Source organism: Sus scrofa, chromosome 18 (assembly GCF_054392235.1).
Source record: "Sus scrofa isolate SSC_HxYL_T2T_F1_AM1 chromosome 18, Sscrofa_HxYL_maternal_Yorkshire_Landrace_v2.0, whole genome shotgun sequence".
Classification (NCBI taxonomy): Eukaryota; Metazoa; Chordata; class Mammalia; order Artiodactyla; family Suidae; genus Sus; species Sus scrofa.
In genome coordinates, this window is record NC_139400.1 from 46890956 (window position 1) to 46906524 (window position 15569).

Below are 15569 nucleotides of genomic sequence, written 5' to 3' on the forward strand. Positions count from 1 at the left end.
CAATTTAAAAAAATGGCCAAAAGACCTGAACGGACACCTCATGGCAAGTAAGCATATAGAAAGATGTTAAACATAATACACAAATTTAAAAAGCCATGAGATACACTAAAAACCTATTGAAATGGCCAAAATCGAAAACACTACACACTAATGGAAAAGCAATATGGTACAGCCCCTTTGAAAGACAGTTTGGTAGTTTCTTACAAAACAAACACCCTCCAGCCATATGATCAAGCAATTATGCTCCTTGATATTTATCCAAAGTTGACAAAATACCCACACAAAAACTTGCACATGGGTATTCTGGGCATAACTGCCCAAATGTGGAAGCAGCCAAGAAGTCCTTCAGTAGGTGAATGGATAAATAAACTGTGGTACATCCAGACAACGGAATATGGTTCAGTGATAAAAAGAAATGAGCTATCAAGCCATGAACAGACACGGAGGAAACTTAAATACATATTACACATTCTACAATCTGAAAAGGGAACATACTGTATGTGATTCCAACCACGTGACATTCTGGATAAGGCAAAACTGTGGAGACAGCGAAAAGATCAGGGCTTACCAGGGGTTGTGGGGAGGGAAGGATGAGTAGTCGGAGCACAGAGGACTTTTAGGGCAGTGAAACTACTCTCTATGACACTATAATGGTGCGTATGTGTCATCGTACATTTGTCCAAACCCATAGAATGTACAACACCAAGAATGAAATGTTGTAACATAAACCCTGGGCTCTGGGTAATAATGACGTGTCAATGTAAGTTCATCATTTGTAACTAATGTACCACTCTTGAGAGATGATGATGGGGGGCAGGGAATGTATAGGAAATCTCGGGACCTTCCACTACATTTTTCTATGAACCTAAAACTGTTTTTATTTTATTTTATTTTATTTTATTTTGTCTTTTTGCCTTTTCTTGAGCTGCTCCTGTGGCATATGGAAGTTCCCAGGCTAGAGGTCTAATTGGAGCTGTAGCCACTGGCCTACACCACAGCAACGCGGGATCCAAGCGGCATCTGCGACCCACACCACAGCTCACAGCAACACCGGATCCTTAACCCAATGAGCAAGGCCAGGGATCGAACCCGCCACCTCATGGTTCCTAGTTGGATTCATTAACCACTGCGCCACGACGGGAACTCCTAAAACTGTTTAAAATAAAATGCCTATTAAATACGCAAAGAAAGAATGTAGAAGTCTTGCTCTTTCGACCTACAGATGCAACCATTACATTTAAAGATACCCAAATGGACATAGGAAGCTCTCTGTCTTGTCGAAGGGAAGAATCTGTAAATAACTGCACATAAGAAATGAAAACATGATGAAAGCTGTTATTCCCTCAGCTGTATAGAAATTAATAAGATGCTTTCTCGTGTCTTATCCAATGGAAGATTTTCATATAGTATCATGATGCCAATTAAGTTGTGGCATCATTTTGAGATCAATTATTCAGAGTTTAAAGAAAGTGGGATTCAGTGGTTTAGGGTGTCAACATTATGAGCAATTTAAAGGCCAAGTGGATTACAGCTTCTTGAACCAGAAATGAAAAGGCCACTGAAGCATCCTACAGGTTGTAATTTCTAATAAAGTGAATATTGATCATGAATCCACATGAACAAAACTCTTCGGGTTCCCCCCACTTTGTTGTGTGAGTAAGAGAGTAAAGTAAGAAGGCTACCTGAGGTTACCCCTAGCAGTGACAGGTCCATTTCTTGTTATGACCTCTTCAGGAGCAGTTTTTATGGAATTCCAGGCATCTATATCAATCCTTGGCTGCCTCTAGGATTTTGGTCCTTCTAGCTCTCAGGGGGCTGGCTTTGGGTCACCTGAAGGATTTTCACCAATATTAGCTTTCTTCTTCTTCTTGAATTTCTCTCTTATAAAACAATACTCTTTCTCTACTCACAGTACTTCTGACACCAAATGTGTGGGTTTTCCACACCAAGCAGTTCTCCTGTTATCTATGGACACTAAGTGGGTGTCCTATACTTTTATTCAATTCTGATTCTAATTGCTCTGTATGAGTGCAGACCCCACAGGTTGAAGGCTCAGTTCCACAAGACTGCCCCCCTTTTGTTGCCAGTTGCAAAGAGTGAGCCCCCAGGTTCCCCCACCTCTGTTTGACTTAGCTGCAAATTGGGGTTCCCAGGATTCCCTCCTCAAGGGCCAGTCATTCTCTATAATGGCTCACAGAATGCAGGGAAACTATTTATTATTCCTGATTTATTGTAAAGTATATTATGGAAGATTAGTTGACATCCAAAAGAAGAGCTACATACAGCAAGATGAGAAAGTTCTGAAGCTCAGAAGCGTCTTTTCCCGTGAAGTTTGGGCATATATCACCCTCCTGGCACCTGGATGCCTTCACCAACCCAGAAGCTCTAACCCTTTAGTTTTATGGAGGCTCTTTACAGGCGAGATAGATTGAATCATTCACCACTGGTGATTAATCCCCAGCCCCTTTTCCCTCCCTGGAAGTTAGGTGGTGAGATGAGACTTAAAGTTCCAACGCACTAATCACATGGTTGGTTACTATGGCAACCTGCCACCATCCTAGGAGGTCAACTACCTAAGATGCTACCTAGGGGCCCTTAGCTACCAGTCACCTAATTAACATAAATTTTGTTCTAATTGAAAGGAGCTTATTATGAATAATGAAATATGTTCCTTCACCCCATCACTCAGGAATTATAAGGAATTTTAAGGAATTGAGGTTTTAGAAGCTCTGTGCCAGGAACTGGGGATGAAAACCACATACATGTTTCACTGATGTCACAGTCTACTTTGCTGGTTATTTTTCTTCTTCCTCTATTTTCCCCACTTCTCATTTTTTTCTTCTTTTTCTTTTTAAAAATTTTCCTTTTTATTTAAATTAAATTTTTTCTTTGTTCTTTTAGCTTTATTTCCCAATTTTTATTTTTGCTTTATTCTTTCATTTTTATCACCTTGTACTTTTTCTCATTTTTTCTTTATTGTTTTTCTCATTTTCTTCTTCTTTTTTTTTTTCTTGTTAAGGCCACACCTGGCACATAGGAAAGTTCCCAGGCTAGGGGTCAAACCAGAGCTGCAGCTGCCAGCCTGCGACACAGCCATAGCAATACCATATCTGAGCCACATCTGCAACCCATGCCACAGCCTGAGGCAACACCAGATCCTTAACCCACTGAAAGAGGCCAGGGGTTGAACCCACATCCTCACAGACACTACATGTTGGGTTCTTAAACCACTGAGCCACAATGCGAACTCCTGATTTTTTAATTTTCTTTATTTCGTCTTTTTCTTTTTTAATTTAGTAAGTCAGTATTGTGAGAGGTAAGTCCAACACACTGCAGGGTCTCCTGGCCAGCTCTGCTGAGGAAGAGGCCCCTATAGGGACACACAGGCTTCTCGAGGCCATTGGCAAGGACAGTCACACTCATCACTGGATCTCTAGTGCCAGCACCATGGATATTGAAACTGGAAATGGAGAAATGCTTTGACTTGTTACCTTCTGTCACCACTCCCTCCCTGAGTTACCATTTACCTTTGACTGCTGCCAAAGAAGCCAAGGCCAGTGACCTTTGTCTCTCTGACCAAGGCCCCAAGGGAGAACTCTGCTGCAAGGAGCAGTGGCTACAGGGCGTTCAGCTGGAATGATGTGACCCCTGCCCTTTGACATTCTCATGTAACATGGGTGTCAGCTGGGCCTTGTGCTTCCTATCCTTTGCGAGGTCTTTCCTTGTGTAATTCCCAGCCACATTCCCAATCTCAGTGGGGATTCTTAAAAGTCAGATAGTTCCCCAGGTTGCCCCAGACTGTGATTTTCTGCTTGCAGTGAAACCTGGATCTTTCTCCCCTCTTGCATATTTCAGCTGTCCCCTTCTCATTTCCCGAATCTACCCAGAGAGACTTGGTTCCTTTATTTCCCCTAAGCAACGCTCATCCAAGTCCATTACATTTCTTTTTTTTTTTTTTTTTTCCTGTCTTTGGTCTTTTTAGGGCCGAACCCATGGCACATGGAGGTTCCCAGGCTAGGGGTCTAATCGGAGCTGTAGCCAGCGGCCTATGCCAGAGCCACAGCAACGCAGGATCCAAGCCGAATCTGAGACCTACACCACAGCTCGTGGAAATGCTGGATCCTTAACCCACTGAGCAAGGCCAGGGATCAAATCTGCAACCTTATGGGTCCCAGTCAGATTCGTTAACCACTGCACCACAAACAATGGGAATTCCTTTTTTTTTAAATGTTATCATCCGTCATTTTAAATTTAGCATTCCTGCTGTGGTTTCTGCTTTTTTGTTTTAATACACATCAATTTAGCTACCTCTTGGCTTCATTTTAAAAGGGGGAACATCTGCTTAGGTTTATAGGGAATGAAACCAGAGGATATCTATTATACCAGTGCAGTTAAGAGTGTCCTTCTTAACCTCCCAAGTGTCCTGGTTTGGATAATAAAATAGGTGGTTTCTCTATGTCCGGCCCACTAGCAATGCCCGCAGGCTGTCCATCCGCAGCTTCAAAGGCCCAGTAAGTCACTCTAATCAACAAAAACTTCTTCTTCTAAACGTAACTTTCCTGCTTTTCTTAACAAACCTTTTTTCCTTATCACAGAAGGATTCCAGGAGAGAAGAAATCACATAACATAGCCACTCAAATAAGTTGAAAACATCTATCTACAGAAAAACCTGCACAGAGGTATTTACAGCAGCTTTGCTCTTAATTGCCCAAACCAGGATACCACCAAAATATCCTTTACTAGGTGACTAAACAAAGTGGGCACATCCATACAATGCAGTTTTGTTAAGCAATAAAAAGAAATGAGGGCTTGAGCCACTAAAGAACATGGAGGAAACTTAAATGCAACATGCTAAGTTTAAGTCAGTCTGAAACATTACATATTATATGGTTGCAATCATATGACACTCTGGAAAAGGCAAAACTATACCGATAGTAAAAAGAGCAGTGATTGGCTGGGGTGGGGAGGGATGAATACCAAGAGCACAGGGAATGTTTAGGGCAGTGAAACTATCTTGAGTGATCCTCTAATGGTCGGTACATGATAATAAGCTTTTGTCAAGACCTATGGAACTACAGAACACAGAGAGTGAACCCTACATAAACTATGGACTTTAATTATAGTGTATCCGTGTTGTTTCATCAGTTCTAACAGGTGTACCACATTATTGCAACATGTTAATAATAGGGGAATCTGGATGCCAGAGGGCACATGGGAACTCTGTACCTTCTGTTCATTTTCTCTGTAACCCTAAAACTTCTCTTAAAAATAAGTCTAGTATCAAAGAAAAATCCCAGCACACTTTTGGTAGAGACTGACATGCTGATTCTAAAATTTATGTGGAAATACAAAGAACCTCGATGTGCCAGGACATTAGTATAGAAAGTCAAAGTTGGAGCCCTTGACACTCCCTGATTCCCAGATTTCCTGTGAAGCTGCAGTCATGGGGACGATGCAGTGCTGACGTGAGATCCGCTGAGCACCTGAAGGGAGGGGATAAGGCACTCCGACCCCCAGGTGCAGTGAGTGCACCTGCATATGGCCAAGGGAAGTGTCTTTTCCACAGACGGTGCTGGAGCAACAGGACATCCGTGGAAAAAAAGAAGCTTGACCCACGCTTCTTACCACACAGAAACAAAGAATTCAAGATGCATGATGGATCTTAATGTAAATGCTAAAACCAGGAGTTCCCTTCGTGGCACAGCAGAAACAGATCCGACTATGAGGTTGTGGATTCGATCCCTGGCCTCGCTCAGTGGGTTAAGGATCTGGCATTGCTGTGAGCTGTGGTGTAGGTCACAGATACGGCTCGGATCTTGTGTTGCTGTGGCATAGACCGGCAGCTATAACTCTGATTGGACCCCTAGCCTGGGAACCTCCGTAAGATGCTGGTGCAGCCCTAAAAAGCAAAAAAAAAAAATCAACAAAAATAAATAAATAATAAATAAAAACTAAACCCAGAAAGCTTCTAGAAGAAAACACAGCAGAATATACTCTCTACTTAGGGGGAGGCAACGTTTTCCAGACAGGACAAGAAGGCACTAAATATAAAAGAAATACTACATTGTAGTCCATCAATATTAAAAACTTCTCATTAAGCAACACTCTTAGGAAAATGAAAAACAAGCTCCAGACTGGAGGAAAATATATCTGCATATATTTTATATGTGTATAATATGTGTCTATACACATGCATGCTTGTATGTATGCATAAGCAGCTGCATCTCTGCATGGACATACACATGTGTATACATGTAGACAAACGCACAATCTAGCAAAGGACTCAATCCATGCATAGCAAGCTCCACAAAACAGTGATAAAATGACAAAACAGCATGAGAAACCTGTTCCTGGAAGGGACCATCCTGGTTTGCCTTTTTTTTTTTTTTTTTTTGTCTTTTTTGGGCTGCACCTGTGACATATGGAAATTCCCAGGCTAGAGGTCGAATCGGTGCTGCAGCTACCAACCTAAGCCACAGCCACAGCAATGCCAGATGCTAAACCCACTGAGCAAGGCCAGGAATTGAACCCACATCCTCATAGATACTAGTCCAGTTTGTTACCACTGAGCCGCAGTGGGAACTCCCGTTCCTGTTTGCTTTGACGTTGTTCCTCAGCCATGTCCAGACCCACCTTGCCCGTCCCTCACTGAGGTGGCTCTTGGCCCCTCCCTTGGTCACAGTAACTGTTCGTGGGGGATTCACAAGTGTTTACAGAAGTCCAGGGATACCACAAAACTTAGGGGACCCAGCCGAAGTCTCAAGGGAGCCTGTGGCCTGGGGCAGGTCAGTGCTCTCCCACTTCCAGCCTGGAAGTGAGGTAGTCAGGCACTGCTATTTAATGGTCCTTTATGCTCTGTCCCTCTGGTAACCTCATGGCTGGGGACCCCACTGTCTTGCACAATGACAGGATGGAGGTGGAGTTGTCTTCCCATCAATTATTTCCACTTCAGGGCTGTGTATCCTGCTCTCACAAATGGTTTGCTTAATTCAATTCCCAGAATAAACCTTTGCCTAGATTCTGAATTACATGACTTAATAGTAACAAAAATAGCTACCCTAATGAAAGGTTCTTTGCTGACCTTATCTCAACTCTGAGTATCATGTGTGATTGGTCATATTATATGGATTGGAAAAATGAGGCTCAGAGCTGTTAAGCTACTTGCCCACAGTCACACAGCAAATACTGGCGGAGCCAGCCTTCAGGTTTTTCTAATCCCAGGAGCTTTCTACTCTCCCTATGGAGAAGGCAGTGCTTTTTTTTAGGGCCATGCCTGCAGCATACAGAAGTTCCCAGCCTAGGGGTTGAACTGGAGCTGCAGCTGCTGGCCACAGCCACAGCAATGCCAGATCCGAGCTGCATCTGTAACCTACACTACAGCTCACAGCAACACCAGATCCTTAATCCATTGAGCCAGGCCAGGGATCAAACCTACATCCTCATGGATACTGTTGGGTTATTAATCTGCTGTGCCACAACAGGAACTCCCAAGAAGACGGTGCTCTTAAAAGGTTATATGCCTTTAATGAAGAGGCTGACTTAGCAGGCTGCAAGCTGAGTTCATGAAATCCCCAATTCCTTGATATATGGGAAAAGAATACAAAGCCACTGGTGCGGGAGGGGAGGGATTCCTGTCTGCTCAGTGGACATCTGAAGCAGGAAGCAGTTCTAAATACAGTCCTTCTGAGACGGCTAATAATTAGAGTAGCTAATACTTACTGATCACACACAATGTTTAAGCAGTATAGAAACCCCATGGAATAGACATTTTTTTTTCAGAATTCTCACACCCTTGGGAGATAGGTATTATTATTATTAGCCTCACTTTATAGATGAGGGAATGAGGAATGGAGTGGTTCAATCCTTGCCGACAGCAGCCCCCAAGTAGATACAAGAGCAGATGTGTTCAGGGATCCCAGCTCATCACTCTATTTTATTTATTTGTTTGTTTAGTTAGTTTTTTTAGGGCTACACCTGTGGCACATGGAGGTTCCCAGGCTAGGGGTTGAATCCGAGCTGCAGCTGCCAGCCTACACCACAGCCATAGCAACGTGGGATCCCAGCCTCGTCTGCGACTTACACCTGGGCTCACAGCAAGGCCAGATCCTTCACCTACTGAGCAAGGCCAGGGATTGAACTCGAGTCCTCATGGATACTCATTGGGTTCATTACCACTGAACCACAATGGGAACTCCTATTTTAGTCTCTGTTTAGCCCCATCGACATCTGATTTATGTGACTGTTTGACTGTTTTCTGTGCCCTGCTTCCTATTCCATTAGACCTTAGTGCCATAGGGTAGGGACCCAACCTCTGTTATTTACATCTGTACCCCCTGGCTCCCAGACCCGCAGTAGATGCTCCAGAACTCAGTTTTGAAAAAACGAAAGAGAAGCTTTGTTCTTTGGGTCCGGGTTCAGCTCTTGTAACAGGAAAAGGAGGAGTTTAATTCATGGGAATTCAGGGGAGGGATTTTCAGGGGAGGGAGCCTGAACTTCAGAACTTTGGTGGGTGGGTGGATTTGAACGATTCAAGGAGGTGAGGGGAAGCTTCGGTTCATTCTCCTTGTCTCTCCATCACCCAACCCCAGTTCTTTTTCCAGGTTCCTTTTTTTTTTTTTTTTTTTTTTTTGGAAGTAGCAGTTCTGAGTTTCCACATAGGTCCAGTTTCATGGAGTCACCACAGCAGGATGCAGAATAGTTGATCTCCCATAAAACTCCGTGTTCCCCCTTTGTAGTCACGCACGCCCCACCCCTAATCCCTGGCAACCATGGATTTATGCCCCCTCACTATAATTTTTCCATTTCCAGAACATCCTCGCCTTGTTCCCAGTGTCAGAGGGAAAGCATTCCCTTAAGATTTATTTTAGAGCGAATCTAATGGGGATAATTCTCTGTTTTCCTTAACTGAGAATATCTTTATTCCATCTCCATTCCTGAAAAAAAATTTTTTTTTTTTTTTTTTTGCCAGATAAAGAATTCTGGCATTACAGTTTTTCTTCCAGCATTTAAAAAATGTTGTTCATTAAAAAAAAAATATTGTTCCATTTCCTTCTGGCCTCCATTGTTGTATATGTGAAACCCTCAATGACTCATATCAGCATTTCTCTACGAAGCATAATAAAGCACCATGTTTCTCAGGCTGCTTTGAAGATTTATTTCTTTGTCTTAGTTTCTAGCAGTTTACGAGGTGTCTAGGCGTGGATTCCTTTGGGTTTACCTTATTTAAGGGTCACTGAGCTCTTTGAATCTGTAAGTTTATGTATCTCACCAAATCTGGGGTATTTTTACCCATTATTTCTTCAAATAAAATTTTTGCACCATGCTCTTTTTCTACTCCTTCTGAGACTGACCGTATGAATGTTAGACTTTCTGGTATTGTTCCATGTGTCCCCAGGACTCTGTTCATTGTTTGTTTTGCCATTTTTTTCCCTTTGTTCAGATGGGATAATTTCTATTGATCTGTTTTCAAGTTCCTGGACTCCTCTCTATTTTGCTATTGATTCTATTATGAATGTTTTATTTCAGTTATTGCATTTTTCAGTTCCCCCAAATTTCTATTTAATTCTTCATTATAGCTTCAATTTTTTGCTTAATTTTTTTATCTTTCCATTCATTTCAAGAGAATTCCCCCTTGCTTCTTGGAGCATAATTATAATAGTTGAGTTAGCATTTTTATCAAATAATTTCAACATTTGTGTCATCTCTTGATGGCCCTTTCCCAATACGTTGATATTTTTCTGGTTCTTTGCACTGAGTAGTTTCTAATTGTATCCTAGACATCTGAACATTATATTCTGAGAAGCTATGTTTGATTTAAATCTTAAAAAGAATGTTGAATTTTATTTTGTTTTGCATTAGCAGGCAATTGATCTGGTTAAGCTCCAGCCTCAAGTCCTGACCTGCCTTCTGTGGACCGTGGTTTCAACGTCAGTTCTGTTTTCAAAGACTCTACAGTGCTACTTGGATCTGTCCTCTGTGTGCTACAGGGGAGGCAAGTCAAAGGGGCTTACTCCATCCTGCCCAGAACGAGACCCCCAGTTTATACATATTTTTATGCTATAAACAGTAAGGAAACCTTACTGTGCCTTCAACAACAGGCACAATGTCCGATACTAACTCCCAGGATGGCTTTTACATAGCATCCAATAGCTCCAGTAGCTGTGTGCTTCCTGCTGGCCTGGGCTTGGCTAAGGCAGCCACTGTCCTAACAGAGGACTCCTGAGGCTGGGCTACTTGAAGGAGCCCCTCCTCCTCAGGGCGGGCTCCTGTCTTCATCTTCCCAACTTCCCCAGGCAGCCCAGGGACTCAGTAAGGTAGGCTGTCAGCAGAGCATCCTGAACCATGGCAGAAACATCAGGGAGGAAGTGACACCCGGAATGCATAGTGAGACATTTGGCCATGACTTATTATGCAACAGGAAGATGCTGAAGATTCTCAAGGAGTAGCATCACATAAGCATCTCATGAACATGACAACAGCCAACATTAATAAGTCCTTACTATGTGCCATACCCTATGCTATATATTTTATACACACACACACACACACACACACACACACACACATATAATCTTCCTAGCAGGTTATGGGATATATAGCATACCCTATGCTATATATTTTATACACACATACACACACACACATATATAATCTTCCTAGCAGGTTATGGGATAGATACTCTTTCTCCTCAATTGAAGATGAGGAAACCACTTCCACCTGGAAGGGACACGGGTTACCAACATCCAGGGGGCAGGGAAGTACAGTTCCCCCCCATTTCAGGAAGGGGAACTGGATAACTGGACCAGGATTGTTTGTGAACAGCTCGAAATTTGACCCCAGACACTTAGAAGCTGGGTGTTAATTTCCTTGTCGGTAAAATGGGGATAACAGTGGGGTCCACTTGGCCTTGCAGCTGGGACAAGATTACAGATGCAGCGTATGCTTTGCCGGGGCTGGCACCTAGGAGGCCCGTGGTAAACAACCATTTTGATTTGTGTCTCCCCGATGTATGGGCCTCGCTGAACCAGCACATGGAATTCTCCTTGAATCTCTGAGGACAGGCAGATCCCTGGGACCAGACTCCACTTTTAGTGATAATTGGATGCCTGTTATCACCCAAGAGCTGACTTGACAGCTATTTCACACTTCACCAGGAAAAAAAAAAACCTGACAGCTGTGTCTTGGTGGCAGTCAGATGGCCAACACATTAAAATTAGTTGGCACGACCCAGTATTTTACTTACAGTCAAATTTTAAAAGACCTCATCTATTGAAACAATTCCATTAAAATAGTTTTCTCTCAATTTGAGGCGGACACACACACACACACTCACAGGTAATAGGTATCTGTTGCTAGCATTTTCACTTAAAGTGAGATCACACTTGAAAGCAGCGTCCACACATTTGCTCAACAGTTCAGGGACAATCTGGGCAACGAGGAGGAGGAGTGTCCCCACATGAGACGTGACAGAGGGTGACTGGGTCAGTAATACTCCACTGGCTTCCATGAACAACCCAACAAGGAAAAAGAGGCAAGAGGGAAGGAACAGGAGAAGCTGGGAGGAAACAGAGAGGGTACTTGCCTTTTGGGGACCTGGTGATTGTCAGCCAGTTGCCTTAAACTTGTCTAAGTCCAGCGTTCTGTTAGTCCCCACCATGAAACCTGGGTGAATGGGTCTAGAAATGGACCAAAGTGAAAGGAACATCACAGCCAGACTGAGGAAGCCGTGGAATCAGGAAGGTCTGTGACCTTAGATGAATCTGTTCTTTTTTTTTTTTTCTTTTTTAAGTTTTTTTGTCTTTTTAGGGCCGCACCTGTGGCACATGGCGGTCCCCAGGCTAGAGGTCCAATCGGAGCTGTAGCCACTGGTCTACACCACAGCCACAGCAACGCCAGATCCAAGCCGCTACATCTGCGACCTATACCACAGCTCACGGCAACACCAGATCCTTAACCTACTGAGGAAGGCCAGGGATAGAACTCACGTCCTCATGGATGCTAGTCGGGTTCGCTAACTGTTGAGCCACAATGGGAACTCCTAGATGAATCTGTTCTTAATGTTACTGCTCTTGGCAAGTGGTTTGACCTGTCTGAGCCTTGAGATCTCTGTCTACACAGATAAAGAGACGGACACACATCTCCTATGACTGGGGGAAGATCCCCAAGAGATGATGTGTGTGGCGCAGCCATGGGACTTGGTGCACAGGCGGGCTCTGTCGTGCTACTTTCCTTTTGTAACACAGATGCCATCGGGGACCAGTCTGCCCTCCTGACCTAGAGATGACGTCACACCCCCACCTACCCAAGGCCAAGGCAGGCTCCTGGTAAAGCCCCCGGCATCAGATTTCTTGTTTCTCCTCCGTTATACTTCCTTCCGTTAGGTTTTTATATCTAATTCAGATGCGGGACCCAGCTTCCGTCACACACGCTCTTATATTCACGCTTACACGGTCTCACACACGCACACACATCCTCACTCGCACAGCCACCATGCTCTCAAGGCCATGTGTGTGGTCCAGCTTTCCTGAAACCTCGGGGATACGGAGATTTGCACTGTAAAAACCCAATGGTACACAGTGAGTACTCATAGCTTAGTTTGTTGGTTTTCTGGAGTCTTCCCTTCCAGCTCTGCTTCCTGCCACATCTGCCCTACCTCCTCTTCGCTCTCCCTCCTCCCTCTTCTCCCTCCTCTTTTCTAGCCTCTGTTAGTGTTCAGGTTCCCAACTTAAAGTGCTGCAGCCACCTCTTCATAGTCTTCTTCCAACTTGAGCCCACAGGCCTTATCTTCCGTATCTAACGGCTTACCAAGTTATTTTCCTAAACACACGTGGTTCCTTCCCTGAGGCCTTTGGGGCAGCCAGTAAAATACAATATATTGCTCTGTGACCTTCTTTCCCACACCAGAGCTCAATGGCCAGGGGTGCTGGTGGGAGAGGCATTCATTCTCTATCCGCCTCTCTTGTCTCCGTTACCGCTAGCACCCCAGGGCCCTGCCCTGCCCCACAAAACACGCCCACCAAATTGGCTGATGGCATAAATCGCTTTAGGATGCAGAGTAGATAAGCAGTCTTTCTAGAACAGTGGCACCCCATCACTGCCACCATCAGAGGTTACTGGATGTTACTACCCATTTGGGTTCCAGGGAACTGATCTGAGTTACAATCCTAGTTAGCTCGGTGCGATGTCTGAACTTGGGCAAGTCACTACACCAGTTAGGGCCTTAATCTCAGGACCTTTAAAATGCGAATGATGATACCTATGCCTGGAGCCAAATGTACTGTGATGCAAACAAAACTAAATAGCTAGGGAAGCCTCACGTCCAGATAATTATCTGCTTTTGTACCTAATTTTGCTTGGGTAAATTTGTGTGCATTTTCTAAAAAGGCTCCCCAACTTGCATATTCTCTGGACCCCACAAAACCTGGCTCCGGGTTGGTGCTGGGGGCAAATGATGTCCTGTGTGGCCTGGAGCCCCCCCACCCAGGGATGAAACCCCTGTGAGGCGTGTGTGGCTGGAGCAGGTCTTGCTGCTCCTCCACTCACTGGCCCTTCGAACCCAGGCAACCTCCTGAAGGGCCAGTCCCTCAGGCCTCCAGACCCACGTCCAGGCTGCCATAGGCAGAGGCCAAGGCCTCCTTTTCTGGGGGTGTGGGGAACAGGACCTTTTGACTCACGCAGGTGTTGGTGGCAGCCCCTCCCTAGACACAGCCCACTCTGCTCCGCTGGACCGACCCCTTACAAGTTCCGCTCTGGAGGCCGCAGTGGTTCCAGCATTCAGCAGCCTGTCTCCCAGCCCTACGACAGAGGCCCTGTAGCAAGCCCTGGAGACGCGACCCAGCATGATTTCTTCCTGCATTCTAGGTTCCCGACCTCAGGTGCAAAGATTTGGATTAGGGACTCATCGCCATCCTTCGTCCAGGCCACGCTGTCATCGGTCCATGTCTGGCCTCCTCTTCCTTCCTTAGGCTTTTTATTTTAGTCTTTAATGTAATAAGGACTGAAAAACCATCACTCAGAATGAAAGCTGGGACCATGCCAGAAACCTACAGCTAACTCCACAGTCCCTGCCTAACCTGTGTTTGCAGACTTTGGGCTTTTAATCCGGAAAGATTACAGCTCAGCCAATGGGCCCCCAGCTATTGTGTGCTGCCAGCTCCTGCTTCGTTTCTTCTTTCCTTCTTGGCTCCGCATCTCTGGGAAGCACAAGTCCATCGTTGCAGCAACTCGATGGCACAGTTGGAAAGGGTTTGGGGTCACGGAGGACATCAACACTTAAAATGAGGCTTTTGAATTTACAGTCCCTTTTTCATTCATCAGACATCCATTCTAGGCCTTGCAGCTTCATCGAGATGTCCTAGGGGTTCTGAGGGAAACTGCCCACAATCTCCTGATGGGCAGGGGAGTGTCCAGAGCAGCACAGGAGCCTGTAGGGCGCTGGGCAATGCTGTCCAACACCAATGGTCACATCTGGGCTGAGATTGTCAATAAAGCAGCTAAGGAAGGAACTTACTGATGAATTAGGAGGCCGTGGTGGCTAGAATAGGGGGCTCTCGGGCAGGGGAGGGAGGGCAGAGCATGTCTTTGCTGAGGGATGTTGACCACTGGCAAAATGGGGTCATGATGTGGGAATGGGGCAAGCTGCTGGGAAGACCGTGGTAATTGTACCCAATGCTCGTTGACCTGGCTCTGGGTTTGGCACAGCTGGTGTGGCTGGGTTAGAGGGGGCCTCAGTGGGGCCCCAGAAGCCCCCATGATTTGTATCCAGTGTTTTTAGCAGCCCGGCTGACCAAGGGGTGTCCAGGCATCCTGCTGCTCCTGTGCCGTCAGGCCACAGGGACTGGGCATCCACAGAGTTTCCGGTCTGGCCGGCCTCTGCTGGGGTCCATGGCAGATGATAGTGCATTTCTGGTGGGAGGGGGCACTTCCTATCCCAGGTGCTCTGGTTTGCAAAGATAGGTTTGGGGAGGTGGCCAGATTAAAGCCCACAGAGAATGTGGCCCTTTTAGCTTGTGGATGTTGAGCCTCTAGCCAGATCAGGTGCCGTGGGGTCACTGTCACGGGCTGTCAGCCAAGTGCTCCCTCAGAGTGGGCTCGTCGTGGGAGAGCAACTCCTGCCCTCAAATGGGAGGCTCTTCTCTGTGGCCAACTTTTCCCGGGAGTGCAGAATTCCTGGGCTCTGATCCATCCAGCCAGGGTCCCCACGTGTCAGGCACAGCTAACAGGAGACTCCTGGGTTCATCAAAAGCAGATAGAAATTTCTGGGTGCACTGGACATTACCAACGATTCCAAGCACACTCCCGCCTCCTGGCAATATCCATCTTCCTCCGCAGGAAGGGAGCCTCGCCTGGCCTGGCTGACAAGACCCAGCGCAGCCCTGAGCCACCTCTCATGCAGCCCCCCCTGGTGGGGAGGGGCTGCAAGGACCTTGAACCAGGTATGGTTTGGGCTTAGACCTCAGTGAGTGAGTCTCTCTAATCTCTACCCCAAGAGGTACTAATTCCTTTAGAATAAATCAAAACGGGAAGAAAGGCTTCCGTGAGTGGATATTACCTGCTTGAAAATCCCTCAG